We start from the raw sequence: 23,116 nt of genomic DNA, 5'->3' as shown, positions 1-23,116 counted from the left end.
GGTGGGTACATTAAAATATTATATATATACATGATACATCCATTATGTGTATGTGTGTGTGTGTGTGTGTGTGTGTGTGTAAACACGGTTTAAAATATACGAAATCAAATTATTTTTATTGCATTTTAAGTAGGACGTCGTACAAAGTGTACAGATATACATGCACGCATACACATGTAATAGGTGTATATTATATATACAACAAAACCGTATAAAAACTGTGAGCGCTTCATGTGAAAGTTTCGGGTGAGCAATAAATGCGCCTAATGACGAAGTACAGACTTCGCGACGTTAGTGATTTCTTATACGGATAATAATATTACTTAAGTCATCAATTCAAAACGAAAAATATTCTTCCGATTGGTCGTCGAATGCTGTATAAACGCCACGAGCGGACTACCAAAAAAAAAAAAACAAACTGTGTTCAAGTCACATAGATGATTGTTTTGTTGTTTTAAAGACACTACCTGTTCTCATTATTAGAATTTGCTATATTTAATAGTATAAAAGAAAAACTGCTTTCTTTTGTAAAGTATTACGTGAGACAAATCAGTCATTTTTTTTAGTGCGCACATTACTCATCGTTAAAATGTCAAATGGAGTTTTATCAAACTCTAACGGAAAATATACAATTATTGGCATATCTAGATGAAAAATAATAATAGTATACTAATATCGATGTCCACTTGGAGTAATATTATCATCGTTATGACGTACCAACACATAGGTAGTTGAGATTTAAACGAAATTTCGTGGTCCAGCGTCATAACGTATACACCATTAGTACATCCGATCATCATATGACTTATAATAGCGTCTATATTAAGTTATAGATATATATATACACGCAATCATGATCTATACCAGTGGTGTAACTTACAGCTGAGTGCCTACGTAGAGGTACGTGTTGCAGCGAGTCACGCCCACGATTACAATAATATAATAACAATGTATACGTACAAATCGTCTCGGTGTGACGACAACAACCGCGTCTAACTGTCGCGTTTATAATGTAATATCTAAGTATAATACAATACACTTCATATTAGACTCGCCGTAATATTATATTATAATATATTATGTATGCGATGTGTACTGTTTGTTGTTATAAACGATATCGTGTTGTCTGCAATTCATTATCTAATGCAGCTCGTCGTGCCCGTCGCGCTCTTTTACCACGGTTGTCGTTTTCATCCGATAACGGTGTCTGGTTATTTTTTTTTTTTTTACTCCTGTTTGATGCTTCGATTTTCACGTCTTCGTCGTGTCACCACCACCAGTGATGGTGTTCGCCAACCGAATCGGGTCCATTAGCGCGGATCGACATCTGACACACGACGAGAGTGTTCCTGCATGATGGCGGCAGTGGAAGCTGTGCGCGTAACACGGCGTCAAATAATATATGATATATATATATATATATACACAAAGCAAAGATTTCGACGACGAGGTTATCGAGACACGGTTGATCCGTCGCCCGCAGTAATAAGGAGTGGGCGAGCGAGGGTTATAAGATAAAGGAGAGGGGTGAGACGGCAAAAAGGGATTCGTGATTGCGGACGTGGCAGGAGCACAGGGTACACCGAACCCCCTCCTCCGATACATGTATAGGATTAAGAAGGAGAAAGTGCAAAGTACGAGCAGCGAGAACCGGAGGGCTGACGGGGTACGTGACGAGGATACAAAAATATACCTTCAGCGCGCGGACGGTGGGTGGTTGAGTGGGTGCGGTAGGGCCGGGGAGACGAGAATACCTACTTTCCGACCGTATACACATACACAGATATACTTATATATATATATAAGTCCTGGCGGGAAAGCCGAAATCGTGCTCGGCGCACCCGTAAAAACTGCGCCGGCAGACGTGACGTGAGCTCGTCGACCGTACAAAAATATATATACACGTATAATACACGCACACATTTATGTATAGAAACACTCAGACGCGCGAAAAACGGCGGCAATAATATAAAAACGGAAGCGGCTTTGGGAAAGTACCCTCCGACGACGGAGAAGATGGCGTGATGTCGGTGAGGCTGCAGCTGCGGAGGGCTGCGCTGCTATTGTACCGCGATACCATCAGCCAGCTCACGGTATTATTATACAACGTTATTATTATGTTGCGGGTATATTATATCGTGCGACGTATACCACTAACACGGTAGTAGTAGCAGTGTTCACATCAGTGTCCATTCTAGCAAATTACAATATTATGTAGTTTGCAATTTGTTACATTAAGTAATATTAATATGTTTGGACTAGTTCAGCAAGAATACTAGAATTTCGACTATAATGTATGATATTACATACGACTTGCGTCTAGAACGTCACAATATATTATCGATAGTTATTTACAATAATGGAATAAATTATTTACTATTCGACAATAACGCATAGGTCACTCGAAAACATTGCGCGCGTGTACGATAATAACTAATAGTATAATATCATAATAACGCGTAATCCGTTATAAAGAGCGAAACGATTGCGGGATTACGCGGCGGGCAAAGGTATACACAACAACGTGTATAAGCGTAGATCCGAATAAATTATCGGAGAATATGGGAAAAGTCGACCAAAACGGCGACGCTAATCTTGATAATTAATTAGTCGACGAGACGCGGCGTGCTCGACAATAATAATTCGGTGGCGGCGGCTGCGACGTACACTGTGCAATGTGCATACGATTATGATCATTTCTCCGGCGGATATATATGTATATAGTCAGTTTCCTCGAATGCTGCAATGCACACGAACGTATGATTGTCGTCAATGTGAAAACATAGTCTATAATGCAAGGGTGTTTGTGTGGGCCACACGAATAAATAGGTACAACAATACCAAGAGTCAAAATGTTTGTAGATACATTTTATATTATTTTCATAAATGTGTACTGAAAAAATAAAATAAAATTCACAGTAATAACAAGTGAATTTTGATTTTATAAATAAAACGAGAGCCACAAATTGGCCATCCCTTGTCAATAACCTTATATAGATGGATATTTAGCCAATTCTTATTTTTTTAGGGTGATGGCTTCAATTTTAGATCCTGAGTAGAGCCTATGATTTTACAATCGTGTGGTTTTCCTTAAAAAAACTGTCATTATTAATTATCATAGTAAATTTCATCCAGCTGTTACTTAAGTGGGTCTAAAATAGACATTTTTTAGTATGCTCTTTGAAACCGCTCTGAATTGTTTTTCGCATTGTAAGGTAATTACTAATTATATCTTTGATTCAAATTTAATACATCCGTTAATTGGTGACCTATAATTAATGACGAGATACAATTTCGACATTAACCCTACAGCATAGCGATTACCCACTTGTCTATTTATTTTTTTTTTAATGTAAATTATAAGCTGCTACCATCTGTAGACAATTTGCATAACCATACTTACCCCCCCCCCCCCCTTCACACCATACATTTGTTAACTATCCGTGTTCTCTTAATCGTAATAATAATTATTACGTATTCTAGTATTAAACATAATATTATGTAAATGTCAGATTATAATAAGATTAATTATACGTCTAAAATAAACACATATAATAGCAAAACATCAACAATGTATTAATTTTGTAATACTAAAAATGCTTGAAAACTTGAGTTTTATTTTTTGAGTTTAGAATAATAATTGTTTTACCCAGCGCACTAATCCCCCGAGCGTGAGCCAAAACCTCTCGTCCAATATACCGATCACTGGTTATGATGCGCATGTGTAGTAGGTAAGTATTGTTATGCAAGTAGTTTCATGGATACCGACAACTCCGAGATCTATGGTGTAGGCGTACGCGTTGATAAACTCGAGCGGCCGAACTATATCTAATATAATAATAATAATAATAATATTGTAAAATATATAGGTACCTATAATTATACAGGTTGACATTCGAACGCCGGACGCGAGTATTGTTCGGGAAGGATGAAAAAAAATAATAGTTTATAATGTTACAGCATAAGACATCGGAACGGCGTGCGTACGAGTCGATTGTTTTTATTTCTCCTGGGCCGGTTAGGTAAAAACGCCGAAAAAAAAAATACCCGAAAAACAATGCGTCGCGACCGACAACAATATAAATATTATTATATTTTATAATATACGCGCTGTACACCTATTATGGAAGTATACGAATGAAAATACGTCCCGAGATCCGAATACGAGATACGGCGGCGGAGGATAAGCCACCGGCGCGCCTTTTCCCTGGTGCGGACTCGGTGGGGGGTCTGTCTGTCCGTCCGTCCGTCCGTCCGTCCGTCTGCGGCGCATTGTTGTTGTTTTTGTAAAATGTAAAGGGCGAGGGATCCCACACGACTTCAGCCGTGGAGTCGTCGCCGTTGTCGCGCGTCAAAATAAAACGGAAACTGATTATATTATTACGAGTTTTACGATGTACACGATAGGTAATAATCATATAACAGTAAATGATGGGTACAGACTTTGGACGCCCAAAATTTAAAAAATGTATTCGATCCTGATTTTTGCAGTTTTTAAATATTTATCATCACATTTTTCAAAATTCTTTAGATTTTTTTTACAAGTCGTGGATACCCTCCTCCCATTTGTTCAATAAGTGATTCAGTGGGTTAGTAAAAAAAAATTTAATGTATGTAATTAAAAATTTACCAAAAAAATACTTTTTTAGTGATTCAAATGTTTATACTAAGGATGCAATATCTTTAAAATGGTTTTACAAATTATGAATGCTAATGGATTAATGTTAGTTGCTAAAATCTTAAAGTCACCACAGTCTTCATATTATATTCTAAGCCAATGATCAAAGAGCTATTATCCTTTGTAAGATAAAGTTAAGCAATTCAAAAATAATCCTTTAAATAGGAAAAGGGATCCACATATGAAAATAGAAATTTATAACGCTCTGGGATACTTATAACATAATCTTAGGATAGGTTAATGATAAAATTTAAATAATAATAATTGCTATATTGAAAGAATAAGGAGCTTATAACAGTAATGAGCTACATAATAAAGGGATGAGGATCGATTTTAAGACCGAAAAATATCTTACTGTCTATTGTATACTGAACTACACGTCTGATGATTCCCGTTATAACGAAATTCGTGCTAAAAGCGACTTGGGACGCAAAACAAACGAATTCCGCTAGACAAAAAAGACGCACAGAGAGCAAAAGCGCGGATGACGGTTTTAAGACGGTAAAAAATTTAAAAAACCGTTTGCGAATTCGTTTTATTCGTTTTTACCGGTTTTGCCAATCGGTCCGGAAACGTCGTTGCCGTTCGATCAGTACATAATACAAACATAGTAAACGCATTATTATAACATATATTATTATTATGCAAGCAGGTATATAGTTACGCGCATCCGTTGCGACTTATATTCTCGCGCACGCGGATGTACCTATATACCTATATATATATATAAATATACGCAGTGTAATATAATTGTATAGATGCCTGCAAAATCTTCGTCGCGTCGCGGTCGTGGGAACCTATCGATCTGCATATTACAATAATATTATAATGTATAATATGCATATAGGCGCGCACGAAGAGGTTCCTCTCCGTATCTGTAATATTCAATACCGTATCAATGGAAAGGGTTCTGCCATCGCTTCGGTAACAATATAATATATATGATATATAATATTATACCCGCGATCTTTCGGGCGCGTATGCAAAAAAGGGTACGTCCCGCGTACGCATATGCAGATGATATATCATTCAGCGTGTGATATGTACGGCGGTGTAGAATCGGTAGGTTGTACCCCGCCACCACCGCCGCCGCCGTCATCGGCGAGAAGACACCTATTTTAAATAACACACAATCGCGCCCCCTTCGTTTTTACGAAATCCAAAGCCCTCCGGTCTCATCCTCCGGAAAGTAAAATTCAAATGAACCCTTTTTTTCTCATGGTCTCGCCGCGCCGACGGAGGAGGAGGGGTGCAGCAGCAATAACAGGTAGATCCGCCGCGGCCCCCTCGCGCCCGTACATATGCAAACTAACGCTTAAAAAAAAAAAAAATAATAATAATAAAACTACACTAAGTTACCATTCAAATTTTATGCAAAGGGGCCTTTCTTCCTATACGTATTTATACATATGCGCACTTCGTATAACCCTTTTTACCGACGATTTTTTTTCCCAGGTAACAATAATAACAGCGAGACGATAATAAATAATAATAATAGTCGCGCGTATTTGTATATAGGTATGCATATTATAATATATATATAATAATATGTAATAATATTATAATGCTCCGGCGTGCGGGGTGGTGCCGCGGGAGAGGAAACGCGGGGCGGACCGTCCGGATAGACGCTCCGCGTGATGAGATGAAAAACGAGATGACGATATATTATCGTATTGCTGCGACGAAGTATGCGACGAAGATGGGCTCAGGGGGTACGGACGTTATGTGTTGCAGTGTCGTCGTCCCGGACTCGGCCGTTAATTTTCGTATGATCTTCGTGTTTTATTATTCCTATTGATCTGTGCGGATATTTGTTGTGGATGCTGCAGAGCGAGAGCGGGTGAAAGGCTGCGGCCGCGCGGTTACGACAGAACAAAAACCGGCAAAGTCGGGAGTGGAACGGAAAAAAAAACCGTTTCTTTTTCATCCCTCTCAACCAGTCCGCATCTGATTAATATTATGCAAATTTTAACGTTTTTTTTTTATTTGTTCATTCCGCTCATTCTTCTTCGTCATCTTATTTTCGCGACCGTTGCGTGTTCATAGAACACACTGTACCCATGTGGGTACGCGCTTGTTGCACCCGGTGGTCCGTTACGTATGCGCGATCGCAGAATCCGACGTCACAGCCATATAATATTATACGGCTTTGGCGCCAAACGGTATATGCATAACATATATATACATCATTGTACGCTATTTCGTCGCGTTCGCCGACGGCCGATTTGAGCATAAACTGTATAATATTATAATGAACACATATAATACAATAATTATAATAATACGACAACAATTAGCAAATGCCTAGAGCGCGTGCCGCGTGTGTATTTAAACCCCTGTTATATAATATAATATATACACGAGTTGCCCCGCGTGTCGTCTAGTTAATATTCATTCGCGATAATTTATTTAGAATATTATCATTATTAATTAAGATTCGTATATTATACCTGCCGCGGCGTATGCATACATATATAATAATACTCTCGCTTCGGCAGGTACCCCCCCGACGAGATAAAAATCGAGTGAGTACGCACACGCGCGCGAACACACACACACATGCACAACAATCATAATATTGTTATTATTTTCAAAACGTCGAGCGCAATTATTATTGTAATTTATATTATATTATTATTATCATACCGTATTATATTATACGTCATATATTCGCGGTCGGCGGTGAGTATACCTACCTATCTATTAATAATTAACGCAAACACGCGATGATGTATTATGGAAATCGTGTCAGCGCGCGCGCGCTCTTTAAGTATATTATATAATATATAATACCTATTTCCCGACATGATAGGTATCACATATTATTATTAAATTGATCGCTTCATCGTCGTGGAGTCACATCGACAAGTGTCCGGGCGAGTTAATTATTAATTGCGAATAGTATATAGGTATTATAATACGAAATTCGTATATAAATATATTATAATATTATTATCATGACCCGTTTGACGCGGTCCACATCATAATAATTTTCATCGGTCGACCATCTACCCATGACCTACAACACGCAATGTCATATATTGTATATTATCACATATTTCAGTGCCTATATAGTCATCAATATTGATCAGTCACTTGCTGTTGGTCGCCTATAAGGTTTTATCAGAAATATCAAATTATTTTTTGTACAAAATGTTAACGCGAATAGTGATTTTTGTAATTACTAAGTATTCAGATAATAATTATAACCAGTGGTGTACTCACGAGGTGTTGTCAATGCAATATATTTTTTCTTGCAATGTCTTGTTAGTTATTTTATAGAAAACTACAATGAATAGTCACACGATTTTCCCATTGTATAAAATCTCAATAATTATTTTCACTTCTCAGTTCAAATTATCAAACAAAATCTAAAACAAATAAATAGCAAAATTAACCATAAGAAGTTAGTATATAAATTAATGTTAAATTAAATTTTATAATGATTTCAAACATCGTTGTCGGTTTGTCACTAAGTAATAAAATAAATAATATATATATATATAAGTTGTCTTTGGTATATTAGTTAAAATATCTACTATGTATAGTCACTATACCACGTTACAGCAGCATTTATATTCTCAAAAGGCCATTCATATTATCAAAATTATATACATGTATATGTATACAGCCATGAGTACAGAATGAGTTACATGGTTTCCCGTTATTCGCGCATTAGCATCACCGCACTATCTAAATAAAAAAATTTAATAATATATTTTATTATAGACAGCGACAGCGACAGCATTATAGGATTGACGCCAAAGATTTAGCAGGGACACGTTGACAATTTTCGATCATAGTATTATACCGGTTATGCGGTATAGGTACCACCCAACCACGATGACTATAATAACCATATTAATATTATATAATCAGTCGTAATAATATTAATATTATGATAATTATTATTATCGATACGAAATTAGTTTGCAAAAACGACGTTTTTATAATAAACACATGAAAACTTTTTACGAATCGACCGGTATTTCAGTATGGTATGACATTAAAATCGTATTCAGACGATCATAATATTATTTCAATGTTGTCACGGTTGAACAAAAATATCTACTTAATTTATATTCTAACTGCAAAAAAATTTGTTAATTTTTACAATTTTTATGAACTTTGTCAAATTCTAACTTATAAAAATATAATATTAGATAAAAAACTTTTATGACTGTTAGTTATAAATTTTTGGTATTTTTTTTAATTGTTAAATTTAAAACTTATGAGAAATTTGACATTAAATTTTCAAGCTCTACTACTCAGCAACAAATAATTTTATTATTAATCGACATTTATTTAATAAAAATAAAAACTAAAAAAAATTTAAAATTTCTTATGCCTATAATAGTCGAAAAAAAATCGAAAAATGTTAATAATTTTATAATAAATAAAAAAGTTTCTACGGTTATTCATTTTTTAGATACCCCAAAAAATTTAATTGATTTTGTTAATTGGATTTACGTAAAAATGTTCATGCTAACTTTTCCCATCTATGAAAAAACTGGAAGTTATGTCTCTTTAAAGTATCAACTAGATCTAATTTTCTACCTAAACCCACCCTTATTAAAAAATCAAGACATTTTTACTGTTTCAAAATGTGATAACAGACAGAAAAAACACACATTATCATTGTATGAAATTAATACATTGGTCGCTCTACCCAGAATCTAAAAACTTTAATAGTATGTTTTATTTTATATATATATAGTACCAAGAGTCGTCAACGTAAATTATATTGTCGAAACTAAAAATAATTAAATTGATTTCGCAAGAGATATGTATATATTCAGGTGAATATAAAAAAAAGTAGTTTTATAAAAATGTATAAAAAGTTAGTAATTTACTCATTAAACGTAATTACCTGTTGAGGAATTCACTTTGATTCTAACTCGTCATCATTCGTAGGTATTTATAAATACGTAGAGTGGCTGCGTTGTGTTATTGATTAGAAATAAAAATTATAACTCACCGAATTAAAAAATTAAAAATCTAAAACTAACTATTGATAATTTTGCTACCTAGGTATCATAAATATGTGAAATATATAATATGTTTATAATTATACTTAATAAAATATTGTATATATCACGGTACGAAACTCTTATATCTTTAGAAAAGCATGTATATATATAAACCAATTATTTTAGGAACATTTTTTTCTACCTACTTCTTTGGTGTAGGTTCTTAAATTAATTATTTAAATGTAAGAGATAAAAAAAAATCGTTAATGATATGTTTACCTATAGCAGACAATTTTTTTTAGAAAATGTAGATAACTCGGTTTAAAAATGATGAACAATGTCTTTCTATTTTTGTTTATCCTTGTATAATATGTATACCAATGTATTTTTCAAATTATCATTATTAAATTGATTAGTTGCACTTATTAAGAATATTACTACTAGCCACTGACTAGATTTTCAATTTTTTATTTTTATATAACCATTTATTTGAGTGTATAATGTTTATTGTCTGCTTTATAATTGTTATAATATTATATAGAATCGACAATGATGTGATTTGAGATTCTGTTAACAGTATTGCGATATGAAGACAATATTTTGCGTTAATAGTAAAGTAATATACTTATATATTGTATAGATAACATATTTATAATACAGTAATATAAACTGGATCTTCAATGTTTGCAAACACGTTATTCAATTGAGCAATGAATTTTAATGTGTTATTTTAATTATAATATTATTATCATTTATGTGTTTTCGTACGCGATGAATATACATTATACAATGTACATTTATAGGTACGATATTCATATATTATATAATATACAGCTAGGTAAGTATGCTGAGAGTGAAAAAACTTAAATGACGTATAAATCTATTAACAATAAATGCAATGTTTAAAATTTTAAAATAAGAAATTAAACTTCCTTTTAATAAGTACTATGCGCGCAGGTACGTGGGAACGAAAAAAAAATACATTCATAAAGTAATAAATAAACAATAATAAAAAAAACCAGAAGCAAAAAAAAAACTGATCGTAAAATTTTGATTTAGCTTAATCGAAAAAAAATAAAACGATTTTAGTGCGCTTTATAATAATAAGATAATAATATGCTACATACACTACAGTGAGGTACGCTTCAATAACGACGTTGATCTATCTACTTTAATAATTGTACTTTAATAATTGTGTATTAAGTCGCGTTTTTCCATGGCCAAACGAATATTTTATTATTATTATTATTTATCAATACAATATTTTTTACGTGTACGTGTATAATAACAAATGCGGGAGAGAGACCGTTTTTTAGTTAATTCAGTACTTGAGTATACATTAAAAGATTTTTTTAACTGTTCTTTATATAATTATATGAATATTATATAGTATATAGGTACTCAAACAGTATTATAAAAGAAAATCGATGTATTGAAATTATTTGCACGGCGATAATTTAATGAAATTTCCTCAAAGACTCGTGGCATTACAAAGATAAGTATTAAAAGCGGTTAAAGAGTTTAAACTGTTTAAAGTTAAGTAAATTTTAACTTATTAACTAAACTTACTATAGTTTAAGTCTTAACTGAGTTATTTTTAACTTAATGCATTTATCTCTACGTTGACTTAGACTAAACTTACGGTTTTTAATTTTTTTAATTATTTTATTGGAAAACATTAGTTACCCGTTTAAAAACAATAATAGCAAAGAGCCAATGAATTATATTCGTAATACCTATACTTATAATTATAGTTATTAGTGAATACGATTATCATAAATGGTAGACGTTTTAATTTAACTATATATCTTATAATATTAGTATGTTATTATTTATTTAGTATAATAATGATACCTATGTTGATGTATTATTATACATTTAGTTTTCTAATTCCTTGCGCATTACTCTTTTGCAATAGTATTTAAAAATATTATATTTTCTACTAAATAATAAGTAAAATGGTAAATTGTGACTATTGGTCAGTTGGTCGATTTTTGCGTATAGTACTTCATACTCGGGTACATAATATTTACATTTGTATTGAACATACACACGATGAGCAATAATAATTTTTCATGCAATTTTTTAAAAATTAACTTTTATTTTTGACTAAAACCAGTATATTTGGTCGATATTATAGTATATATTATACGTTTATTAGTTTTTGAATTAGGTACAACCAAATATCATAAATCATTAATCTTAAAAATTAAAAGAAAATTTAATGAATTTCTTAACTGCAATATTCAAACACTCATAAAAATTATTTTGGATTTAAACTCAACTTATTTTTTTTATTTAAAGTAATAAAGCAAATGTATGAGAAACTTTTTCAAAAAAATTCCCATAAAACCACAAAATCAAAATTGATTTCGTAAAAAACCGGTTTTGCTTAAAAAATTTCTTTTTTTCCTTCATTTTTTTTTTTTTTACCAGCCCCCTTAAAAATTAATCAATAACTTTTTTACTTTTGACTCCTACCCTTAACTAAAAACTAGATTAACTTTCATACCTGTAAAAATACTGAAGTTTAAAATCGATGCATGTTTATTTCATGTAGGTATAATAAGCCATTGCTAATCGCTAAATATAATAAAAATAAAACACACATCATTGCAAAATCAATATATTCATCGCTCTGCAAAGAATTTAAAATAGTTAACTTCAATAAACCGAGTTAAAAAATAGCATTAAATTTCCCAGCTTTTTATGTGTATAACTAAGGTACTATACGATATACCTAGGTACCTATTCGTTTTGGTAATAAAATCTCAAAATGCACGCGAAGCACAATACAATAAATAATATGCTCAAACCTCGTGTATTTCCAGTGACGATGGCATGCCAATATGCAATGAAGATTTAGACGAGTGCCTAAATTATTGCTTATACCTATTATATTAGTATAATTATTTCGCCGAACGCCAAATCATGTAGACCATCAAACAGCGTGTTAGATAATATACCTACGCCTTAATAAATAGTTATGAGCATATATACAATGATAAAATTTATGAATCTTAATCAAAAAATTCAGCAGTGCGCAATATGTACTTATACTACTTATATTTTACGTATATACAAGCGCATATATTATGTATAAGGGTTACGCGCGTGGTATATGTAAATTTGCCGTGTGATTTATAACCGACTATTGCAGCGGTACCGCAAACGGATATTGTTGTGCGAAATTTATTGAGTTTGTTTTTATACTCCCTCACTCTTCCCCATATTTGGTCCAAAGAATTGAAGTTTTTGCGTAGGATTTTGTTTTAAGCCACACCTCACCTGAGCTGCTGGTCCAAATTTGTTAACTAAATATTATATAATACTTATAAACTTATTTCATTTATTCTTCAAACTATATTAACACGTATTGCTCACATTATTCTGTTGGTCAACTTTTAGATTTTTTAAAAGAAAAAAAAACATTTCATTACTTGGTTTGTTTACATCTGATTTATACAATTTATACTATTACTTATATTTTTATTTTATCAAGTATATTATTGTTTAATATTATACATACTATACTGTATAGTGTAATACTATTTCAATTTTTTTTTAAATATAATTTGAACGAGAATAAAAAATTAGCTTAAATGTTTATATTGTAAATTTTACAGTGTAAAATATATATTTTTACGGTTAAGTGTCGAAAATCTTGAATAAAATATTATAACGGGTATTATACGAAGTAAATTGGCTAATCCTGTTTTGAAATACATTTTTATTAGGAGTAACCTTTTTTTAATTTTTATATAATATTGTTGGCAGAAATTCACACTTTCCATTACTACGATTGAGCATCGACATTATATATAGGCGCCCAAATGATTTGATATGTTAATTTTTTAACAAGACAAAATACGTTTACAGGAATATAAAATGTATGCAAACATATTTTAATAAGACCGAAACGTTTTGAATACTTTTTTTATTTATACTTAATAGAATATTATTTCACATCTAGGTATTTTATGATAAAAACAAGTAACGCGCAACAGTTATCATTTTTGGCGTTTTTGCGTCTTTTCGGTTTGTGTTTGCGTACCTATAACGCGTGGGAATGGGAAATAAAAAATAGATAAATCAGTGAGTTAATGAAATAAAAAAAAACAAACATCGTATTCACGAAAGATATCAGTTATAACGCGAGCATGAGTATAAAATATAATAATAATAATAATATAACCAAGCCGGTACGAAACATAAATACACGTTTTCATCGCATCGTGTATTCTCAAAAGTTTAACCGGTTTATTTTTTTTTATGTAACGTGGCGCCTGTGTCATTCGCGATAACGCGCCGGCTGCTAATATTATACATGGTAGGTCGTAGATACCTCGTTTTGGAAAAAATTTATCATTATTTTTTTTCCGATGAGAACCGTTAAATAAAAACGCCATTAATATTGCTGTATCCGGTGCGATGGTCTTGAAATAAATAGAGAATTATCGTCAAAAATCGATTTCACCAAACCTATAGACCTGCAAAGAATTTGTTTTTCATAATAAAACTTAACTTTACCGATAGACGCACGTGTACTTCGATAAAAAAAAAAAAAAATTAAAAATAGATTAAGATTTTAGTCCGTAAATTTAATACTATCAAAAGCCATGAAATATCTTCTTGAAATAATTGTGCACTCAAAAATATTAAATTAATTTGCATTCAACATAATGGTATACATTAAAGAGTTCCGAAGAATAAACGGAATTTTTCAAAATAAATTCACAATTATGTTTATGCCATTAAAATGATCTACCAAGTATGATGAATCCAAATATGTAATAAAATTATAATAAAAACAATTATATGCATTTATATGCACTAACGTTCGAAATATGTAAAATAAAATGTCATATTGATAATGGTAATGTTTTAAAACAAATTTGAATTCAATATTTGAATTTAGAATGAAATTCATTAATACACAAAATCATTAAATTCACAGTCCATCTGATAATATTTATTCGAATAATGTGTGTTAATCGTTTAAAACATTTTTAGTGTAACAAATATCTGGTAAATAAAAACTAAAAATGAATGCTAGTTAAACATACGAAAACTATAATAAAAATTGTATAGATATAATGGGGTTGTCCCTTTTTTGTTGCTATTATGTCGGTTATAATATTTACAATATAAATTATTTCAATAGCTGACTATAATTTCAAAATCTTGCGATCTTATTATGATTATTATTTCGTACAAAAACTCAAAAACTTATTGATGACATTATGTTTTTTTTTTTTTTTATTAACATTTAAAAAAATAATAATATTCAATTTACAGTAAAAACGTTTAGAGTTTCTCATTTGAAAAAATAAGTTAAATATAAAGCAAAAAAAAATAATAATATTAAAAATAATTACAATAATTGTCTAGAAAATGATAATAGCTATATATTACTGAACACAATAATTTTGAGTACCTACCTAGTATGTTTTTTTTCAAACTATATTAAAGACTAAAATATGTATACAGTATGCCTGTTTTTATATTTTTAAAGACTACCACATTACAGTAAGTACCTAAATTACAGTTATTATAGTTGTAAAAACATTTAAAACGAGAGACCACGTCGATTTTAATGATAACAAAACAAAAATTACCCGGAAAACGAACCTATGTAAAATTAATGTAAATTCATATTAACTCGTAAAATTTACTAAGCTTTAATGTCTTAATTCAAGTTTTATGTAGTCTACCACGATATCGGTATTCTGCTCACCATTGCAGCTAGTATATTGGTGTATAATGATATAAATTTCGATTGATCACGGTCGAAACGGCCGAGGCGATTGAAAAGAGAAAACGATCGGATATGTCGGTTGCCGCCGGCCGGCGGAATTTGTCCGATAGAGAAAAAAAATAGTATAAAAAGGTCGGCGAGGAAACGGAAACATCGTGTTTCCGGTGGAAAGATTCAATGATCGGTCGTTGTTGATATATATATACATATATATGTATAGAAAACTTGTTGGCCCTTCCGGGATGACCACCACCGCCACTATAGCCGCAGCCGCCATCCCATTTGTCTTTCCCGCCAAAAGCCGCAAGGCTTTATTGCCTTTTCGTTCGCGTATTAGCAGCGCATACTGCGGCGGTGACCCTTTTTTTCATCATCCCTCCTCGCCCGTCAAATCCTTGGCGGTGATTACATAGTGATAAACTGGTTTGGGGTTGCGGGGCGGGTTACGGGAGAGGGGGAAGCGGTAAAACGCATTTAGCCGAAACGTTCCACACAGGAATCGTTAATGAAATCTGTGATATATTTTTCTATTTCAAAAGTGGTGAACGACTTTTTTTTTTCATTTTTCAATGTAGTTTATTTACTTAGAATGATATTATATTATATTGCATTGTCCTGCGCCTATAACGGATTTGTCTACGTTTCTTGTTGTTCAAAAAAAAAAAAAAAAGATTTTTATTTTTCAGAATAAAATAAAAAAAATGATTTAATGTAGTTTAAATTCAAATGTTAGATTGTTAAATTATTAAAGTAATTTATGTATTATCTTTTCTTTATTATGTATTTCCATAATGTTTTCAAAGAAATAATCAATAATATATTGCACATAGGTTTAAAGATATACATAGCTTTTACTTATCTGTATACGTCTAAAAAGAAGACTAATAATTATAATCAATGTTCAGCCAAAACTATATAAACTTAAATACTTAATATCCATGATTCTCATATTATCATAAAGAGATGAGTTAAAAATTTAATTTGTGAAATTTTTATTTTAAAGAATGCTCATTTATTCCATGAATATAATAAGTTTGACATATATAACATTTATCACTAAATCCTTTAAGGTATATATTATGTTGTAGTTTATATTTATTAAAAATAACCAACAAGTATTTTAGCAAACTACTTTTCATTTATGCAATTAAATTCATATATTAAAGTTAAATGTATTCCTAAACTTTAATCGATATCTGATCAGTATATTATATTATATACATTGTTAAGGTTAGGACCTAACTTAGTCCGACTTTGGGAACAAACATCTTGGTGAAAAAAAAAGCTTAGAAATCTTGAAATCGAAAGTACAAAAACCATATAAAGGCATAAACAATAAACCATTTGAAAATATTTTACAAAAATTAATTTTTACAATGACATATTAAGTTTTTTATACGACATAAAAATTGGTTTTCTTTTCCAAAAACACGGTATACGTCCCTAGAAATGATCATGACGCATGTACATGTCATGTATTATATAAAAATATATTATTAACCTACGTTCAAAAAAATCCCCTGTATATGTATGCTACCCTTTTCGGCGATACTATTGTAAGATTGATTCACCCGTCGCCACTGCAGTGTACTTATACACAGGCATGTTTTTTGAGAACCTATATACCTACATAGGGTAGGTATGGGGCTCATACGTGCGTCATTTATACGGGAGGATTGAAATATGTCAACGCTTCGTCGTATGTACGGAATGATCTATTATTTTAGCGATACAGCATTTTCTATTGAATTTTTGTATTTTTTATACTGAAATATAGTAGATACTATACTACAATATATATCATAGTATTCGCCTTATATATTACACATTATTTTTTTATCATATTTTAGTGAGATTATATGACTTTTAATTTCTAATTTTAATATCTTAATTTCAGAATCGGAAACTGCGAAGATCTTAATTACAAAATTCCATTTATAAAATATGCTGATTATTGAACTCGTAAAACCTAGAAATCTCATTTTAAATGATGATGATCTAGTCTACAAGTATTCATTTTCTTCAGTATGTGATTTTAGAAAAGTATTCCAAGTTGTCATTAAAAAAAAAAAAAAAAAAAATTAAAACCAATAATTCGATTAATATATTATACTTATTACACTTGTATAATTATTATCATACGTTATAATGACATACATTTATATTTTTTTCAAAATCAGAGAAACTAATGGGAAAACAACCGGTGTAACCTGCAGCAGCATCGGACATCACTCGTATCGGGTCACCGCAGAAACAGGCTCTACTCACCCATACATTTACAAAGTAATACAAAGTATATAATAATATTGTAAACGAATATTTTAATTTTTGGCGATCCGTTTTCGCCACCAAATCCGTTTACGTATACGCATCGTCAACGACATCATCTGCCCCGCCCCAACCCCGATCCGGTCCATCTCATACGAATTGTGTATCGGCGGTGGACATCCGCACAGCATCACAATGGTCCGATTTGTTACCGCCGTGTCATTATATTATAATAATATAATATAATAATACTGCGCATCGCGTTCAATGCGAGTGCGGCTAGTGACCTCGGCATATTTCGTTGGCGTTGAAATACGATGAGTCGGTCTCGGAACAATCGACGTGAAACCTTAAAACGAAATTTTGCGCGAGCCGCGCGCGATAAATTCGCCCGGCGTGCCGGTAGTCACGTTATTATTTTTATTATTACCGTAGCATTTGTGATCGCATGGCAGTCCCAGTGAGTTATGCTAAAACTCGTATTTGATATTATTTTATACTGTCCACGTGTGGCGATGCTGAGTTATTATTATTATTATTCTTTGAAAAATACAAAAACCGCAACGCCCCGTGGCGTTTGTAAGTATATTATAATACATCATAATAATAAATAGGATCTACGCTCGGGATAACGATATAGGTATGAAGATCTGCAGCGACGATGTTGTTTTGTCGACATATTATGCGATTATATATGATATTATGATATATATATCAACGGTTGCGGCAATTGCTAAAATGAATACTATTTTGAGTTTTCCGGATATTTCAAATCGTAAAACGATGGATTTTTTTTTTTTGTATAAGTATAATCGTAGTTTAACGTATTGCTGTTGATAAAAAAAAATACAGATCAATGGTTTGGTGACATTGTTATAGTCTCTTTGATTTTGTTCAATGACATTCGTGATGACAAGATAGTAGGTCTAACCTGACCGTGGCCTGAGAAAAATATATGATGTACATCTGCGTTCATTAACTATGGACGCTTATTTTACAATTATATGCAATAATATTAAATTAATAGTGAGAAACTGTGATGAGAAACCGTTTCGAAATTTTAACTCTACAGAAATCGTCGATTGAACCGCGGTCGCGATTCGCGTTGATGATGGGTCACCACTTAATATTACCATAAAAATCGGTGTCTAACATATATTTATAATACTTACTATTACTACTTCTTACTAGGTTCCAAAACCGGCGCCAACGACATATTGCCAAGTTTAAAATTTACATATATATTGTGTACATAATATTATTATCTGATCGGAACGCGCGTGTAAGTCTTAAATCGTAAAAAAAAACGTCGAAAACGTTGGCAATTCGATCATTTAAATGCGCTCGTATATAGTGTTCGATTTTAATACATATTATTATAATGTGTAATATAATAATATTGCATAACACATGCGATCGTTAAAAAAAACATATTGGACGTACACCGTAAACCGCGAAATAAATCTTTTTATGATCCAAACAGAGAGAGCCGGTTTCGTAAACTATCATCGGCACAAGCCATAGCTGGAGACCTATATAATAATAATACTATAATAATAAAATAACACGTATAACGAAACCTATCGGTCGGACGGCGAGGTGTCCCGCGAATGTCGTGTCGATCGACGTTAAAATAAACATTATAATATTTGTGTATACTCGGGATCTACAGATAAAATAATAATAAAAAAATCGACTGAAATCCCTAAAAAATAATTGTCAGATAACGTAGGAAATAATAATATTTTTAATACCGCGGTATACGTTTCATATAGTTATAATTATTATCATATCGCTCGCCTGTGTCGAAACCCGTTCGGTCCGAACTGCGGCTCTGCAGAATGTCAACAGTCTTACTACGACCGACCGACCAGAAAAACACCAAATAGTAATGATTTTGTGAAAACCATAAAATCGAGTAGCGATCCGATCTCAGGCGCATTAATCGCTCTTTTCCCCTATGTAATATTATAATCATTCTACGACTGTGCGTACCTATAGGTACCATCTGCAGCGGCGGTCTTATAAGTTTTTTGATTTTTCCGACGAGATCCGTTTCGCTCTCGCATAATAATATAATTACTTGTGCATAATATACGTGAAATTACTATATTATATCGTTCGCCCATAGCGAGTTCTGTACGTTTCCTCCGAACGACTTCAACATCGTTACGCGCACGCGATCCGTGATATCGACGAAGTAGCGGCAGCGCCGGGTCCTACATATTATCATTATTATTATTATAATACACGCGCGCATACTAATGCGGCAGGTAAACAACCCGAATCGGGTTTGGACGTTATTACGAATATAATTCGCGAAAATAAACACCCGACGCCATTTAAACGTATATAATATTATCATAGTAGTCATCATCGACGTGGTCGTATATTAACATTTTATATCTCGGCAGTGTACGTATATGAAAATATAATGATATATAACTCGACGACGAAACTCTCTCGCCGCGACGATAATCTTATGAACGCGTGTTCGTCTATAATAATATAATATCGCATATTATGTGTACTCGTACGTGTATGTGTACAAAATAAGTGTCCCGGTTTCGCGTCTCGCCAGACCGCATTCTTAGATCATATTATATACGCGTCCGTGCGGCGGTGGCGACTGAGAGCTCGTTTATGCCCGGCGAGACGACGGGGCCGTTTGACTTTCGATCCTAATTGCTGGCGCGTGTGGCATACAAGTACGCGATATTATTATATATCGACGTATTAGCCGATGTGTCGTATGTGCGACCACGTCGACCAATATTTAGAGCGAATAAATACACGTCGAAATCCGCGGATGGGTCGAGTTATGTTGTAGGTACATGCACACTTACCATGGACGACGCGATAAAAGCAGAACCGGTGTTAAGGATATAACGGTGAAGAGGCAGAGGAGACAATTTTCTCCGGGCGCACCCAACATTTCTAACGACTTGTGACATCGAATTTTTCAGGTCGGTCTCGATGATGGGCGATGATACATATTTTACGACGTTTTTCGTTACCGCCGCGTATAATATTATAATATGGTTTATGTAGGTACAGGAATTTGAACTCGTCCTATTTCCGACATTCCGCGATTTAACAAAGCGATAAAGATTCCTAATCAGATTTGAAAATTTGTCATCGAGTCTGCTCGAAATCGACTTTCTCTGATTTTTCTTAACAGTAATTACATATAGGTATATATAGACATTTTTTAAGTCCTATATTTTTCCAATTAACTTCGTTGTGTCTTGTACTGAGATACAATTGATAACTTGGAATAGACGATATCAAGAGATAGATTTCGCCATAGATTCAAATCTGTCTTCAAAACATCCATGTCGCCTGTGCAGAGATTTCAACAGGTCGCCGCTTTCCACCGTCTTAAATCAATATAATATTGTAAGTAGCCAGCAATGGTCACTGCCGGAGAGAGAGGAGTATGATTTCATGCCCGAGGAACTCTACATGGCTTGATGTAAATACTTTGCAGTTTGCATGGTTATGTGTGACTTTAAGATATTTCCTCTTTTCGTATAGGAAAAATATCGAAAAGTCGTAATTGACAGTAGTTTAAAATGCATATTTAGATATAATTGTTACGTATTGTAATAATATTATCACAATTATTCTTCATTCCTTTTATAGATGTGGTAAGTGGTCAAATTCTGAAATGTCTCAAGAGTGGTGGTGTACATTTGGCCTTCTCTAAATAAGTATAGTTCGTTACATATATACCCGTGACCTGGGCTGACTGGCGTGTGTGTGTGTTCAAACACCTTGAAAACGCATCTCGCGCTTAAAAATAAGGTCTTATGGCCATACTATGACGACTCAACGATAATAATATTTAAATACGAGTGTGTTTAATGGAGAAAAAAAACCTACGACTATCGTTCGTCGTCTATGTATACGCGTGTTAACCCGCGCACGGTGGATAGATTTATTTTATTTTATTTTTCGTGTTATGCAAATAACGTTTATATTCGACACCTCGGCCTTCTCGCCACAACACCCATCGCCCAATTTTCACTCCTTGAATTCGTCATAAACACATAATATACGCTATATACACATTAGTGTACAGTCAACTAACCCGCAACAGCTATACGACAAGCACGCAGTGCGTATTAATATATAGGTATATCGTATATATACTACACGTTTCTAGCCACAGCTGTCGATGATTGAGTTATGTTTATTGGTCGTTTCCGAGACGAAATAAACGAGCCGGAATCGACGTCCGACCAGAGTACCATGCCGGTCGCGTTGTTATTATACGTATAAAGTATCATGAGACGAAGAAGAAAAAAAGATATCGTTAAAATTCTTGACCTGGACGCGCGTCCCCTTCCCGCCGGCGTACGAGTATTATAGTGTCGTGTTTATATTATAATATGTATATATAACCGATCGCCCATGCGGTTTGACGACGATCGACGTGTGCACACTGTAGTTGACTGCTGCTGCTGTAGGATGCTGCAGGAGACGAGGACCTCGTTACCAATCATCCCGTTTAATCGATAGCATTATCGTTAAATACGACACTTTCAATTGTACGGGTTTCGGACACTATTAAACCGAATGTTATGTAAACTCGGACGAAAAAATACACATAAACAACGTCCACGCACGCGCATCGTGCGCCCTCATGCGTGCATATTATTATACATAATATAAATGAACACATATAATAATATATACTATATACTATATAGATACCCGCGGTGTACAAACGAAACGCATCGGTATATGATAACCTGTTTCCGTTACGCAATTCGCTGTCTTCGGCGCTCGTTTTCATATGAAATCCGTAATTATCCGGTCTTCGCGTATGGTAGGTAAAACGCACAAAATTACTACACAGCCACGGCGTATTATAAGCAATGCACCGGGCCAAACGATCCTCAAAGCGGCTCGTCGTGTACATGGATGTAATTATATTATTACGACCCGAGTTCGTTAAACCTGCAGATGCGCCGATAAAATGATTTTATTATAATACATATCCGCAACGACACGCCGGGTATAACCATAACTGTGTACGGAGGTACTGGAGTTTGTGTGTGATGGTCACCGCTCATCGTGTCCTTATCGACGATACCCATCGCTAAAATACGTCGCGAACGCCGATCACAACGAGCGGTATATTATATTATATTATATATGCTTTAATGCCGAGCTAGACTACGAATGTTCGCGGGTCGAAGGTATAATATAGTTAGTTAATACGTATAATATAATATAAATCACAGTATTTGGGTACCTATGGCAGATATATTATTATCGATTCGATACGAACGAGCTTTATAGTATAACATATTTAGGTTTGGTTACCATCAATCATCGTTATAAATCTAATTAATTATACTATACATTTTGGCAAAGTTTAGTTTATACTTTAAATTTAATTTTTTTATTAAATATTATCTCTATATATATTAT

General features: G+C 33.1%; 1 long non-coding RNA gene across 1 annotated transcript in view; it reads right to left on the bottom strand.

Moving 5' to 3' along the window:
- Positions 1–4,938: 4,938 nt before the first annotated feature.
- Positions 4,939–23,116, bottom strand: part of LOC126555925 (uncharacterized) — a 32,447-nt gene continuing 14,269 nt past the window's right edge. The window contains exons 2-4 of the long non-coding RNA XR_007607017.1: positions 7,904–8,049; positions 7,472–7,788; positions 4,939–6,914 (exon numbers count right to left, since the gene is read on the bottom strand). This is a non-coding gene — a long non-coding RNA (uncharacterized LOC126555925). The remainder of the gene's footprint in view (positions 6,915–7,471; positions 7,789–7,903; positions 8,050–23,116) is intronic.

The sequence above is a fragment of the Aphis gossypii genome, chromosome 1 (genome assembly GCF_020184175.1).
Source record: "Aphis gossypii isolate Hap1 chromosome 1, ASM2018417v2, whole genome shotgun sequence".
NCBI lineage: Eukaryota > Metazoa > Arthropoda > Insecta > Hemiptera > Aphididae > Aphis > Aphis gossypii.
This window is presented reverse-complemented; position numbering and strand designations above follow the sequence as displayed.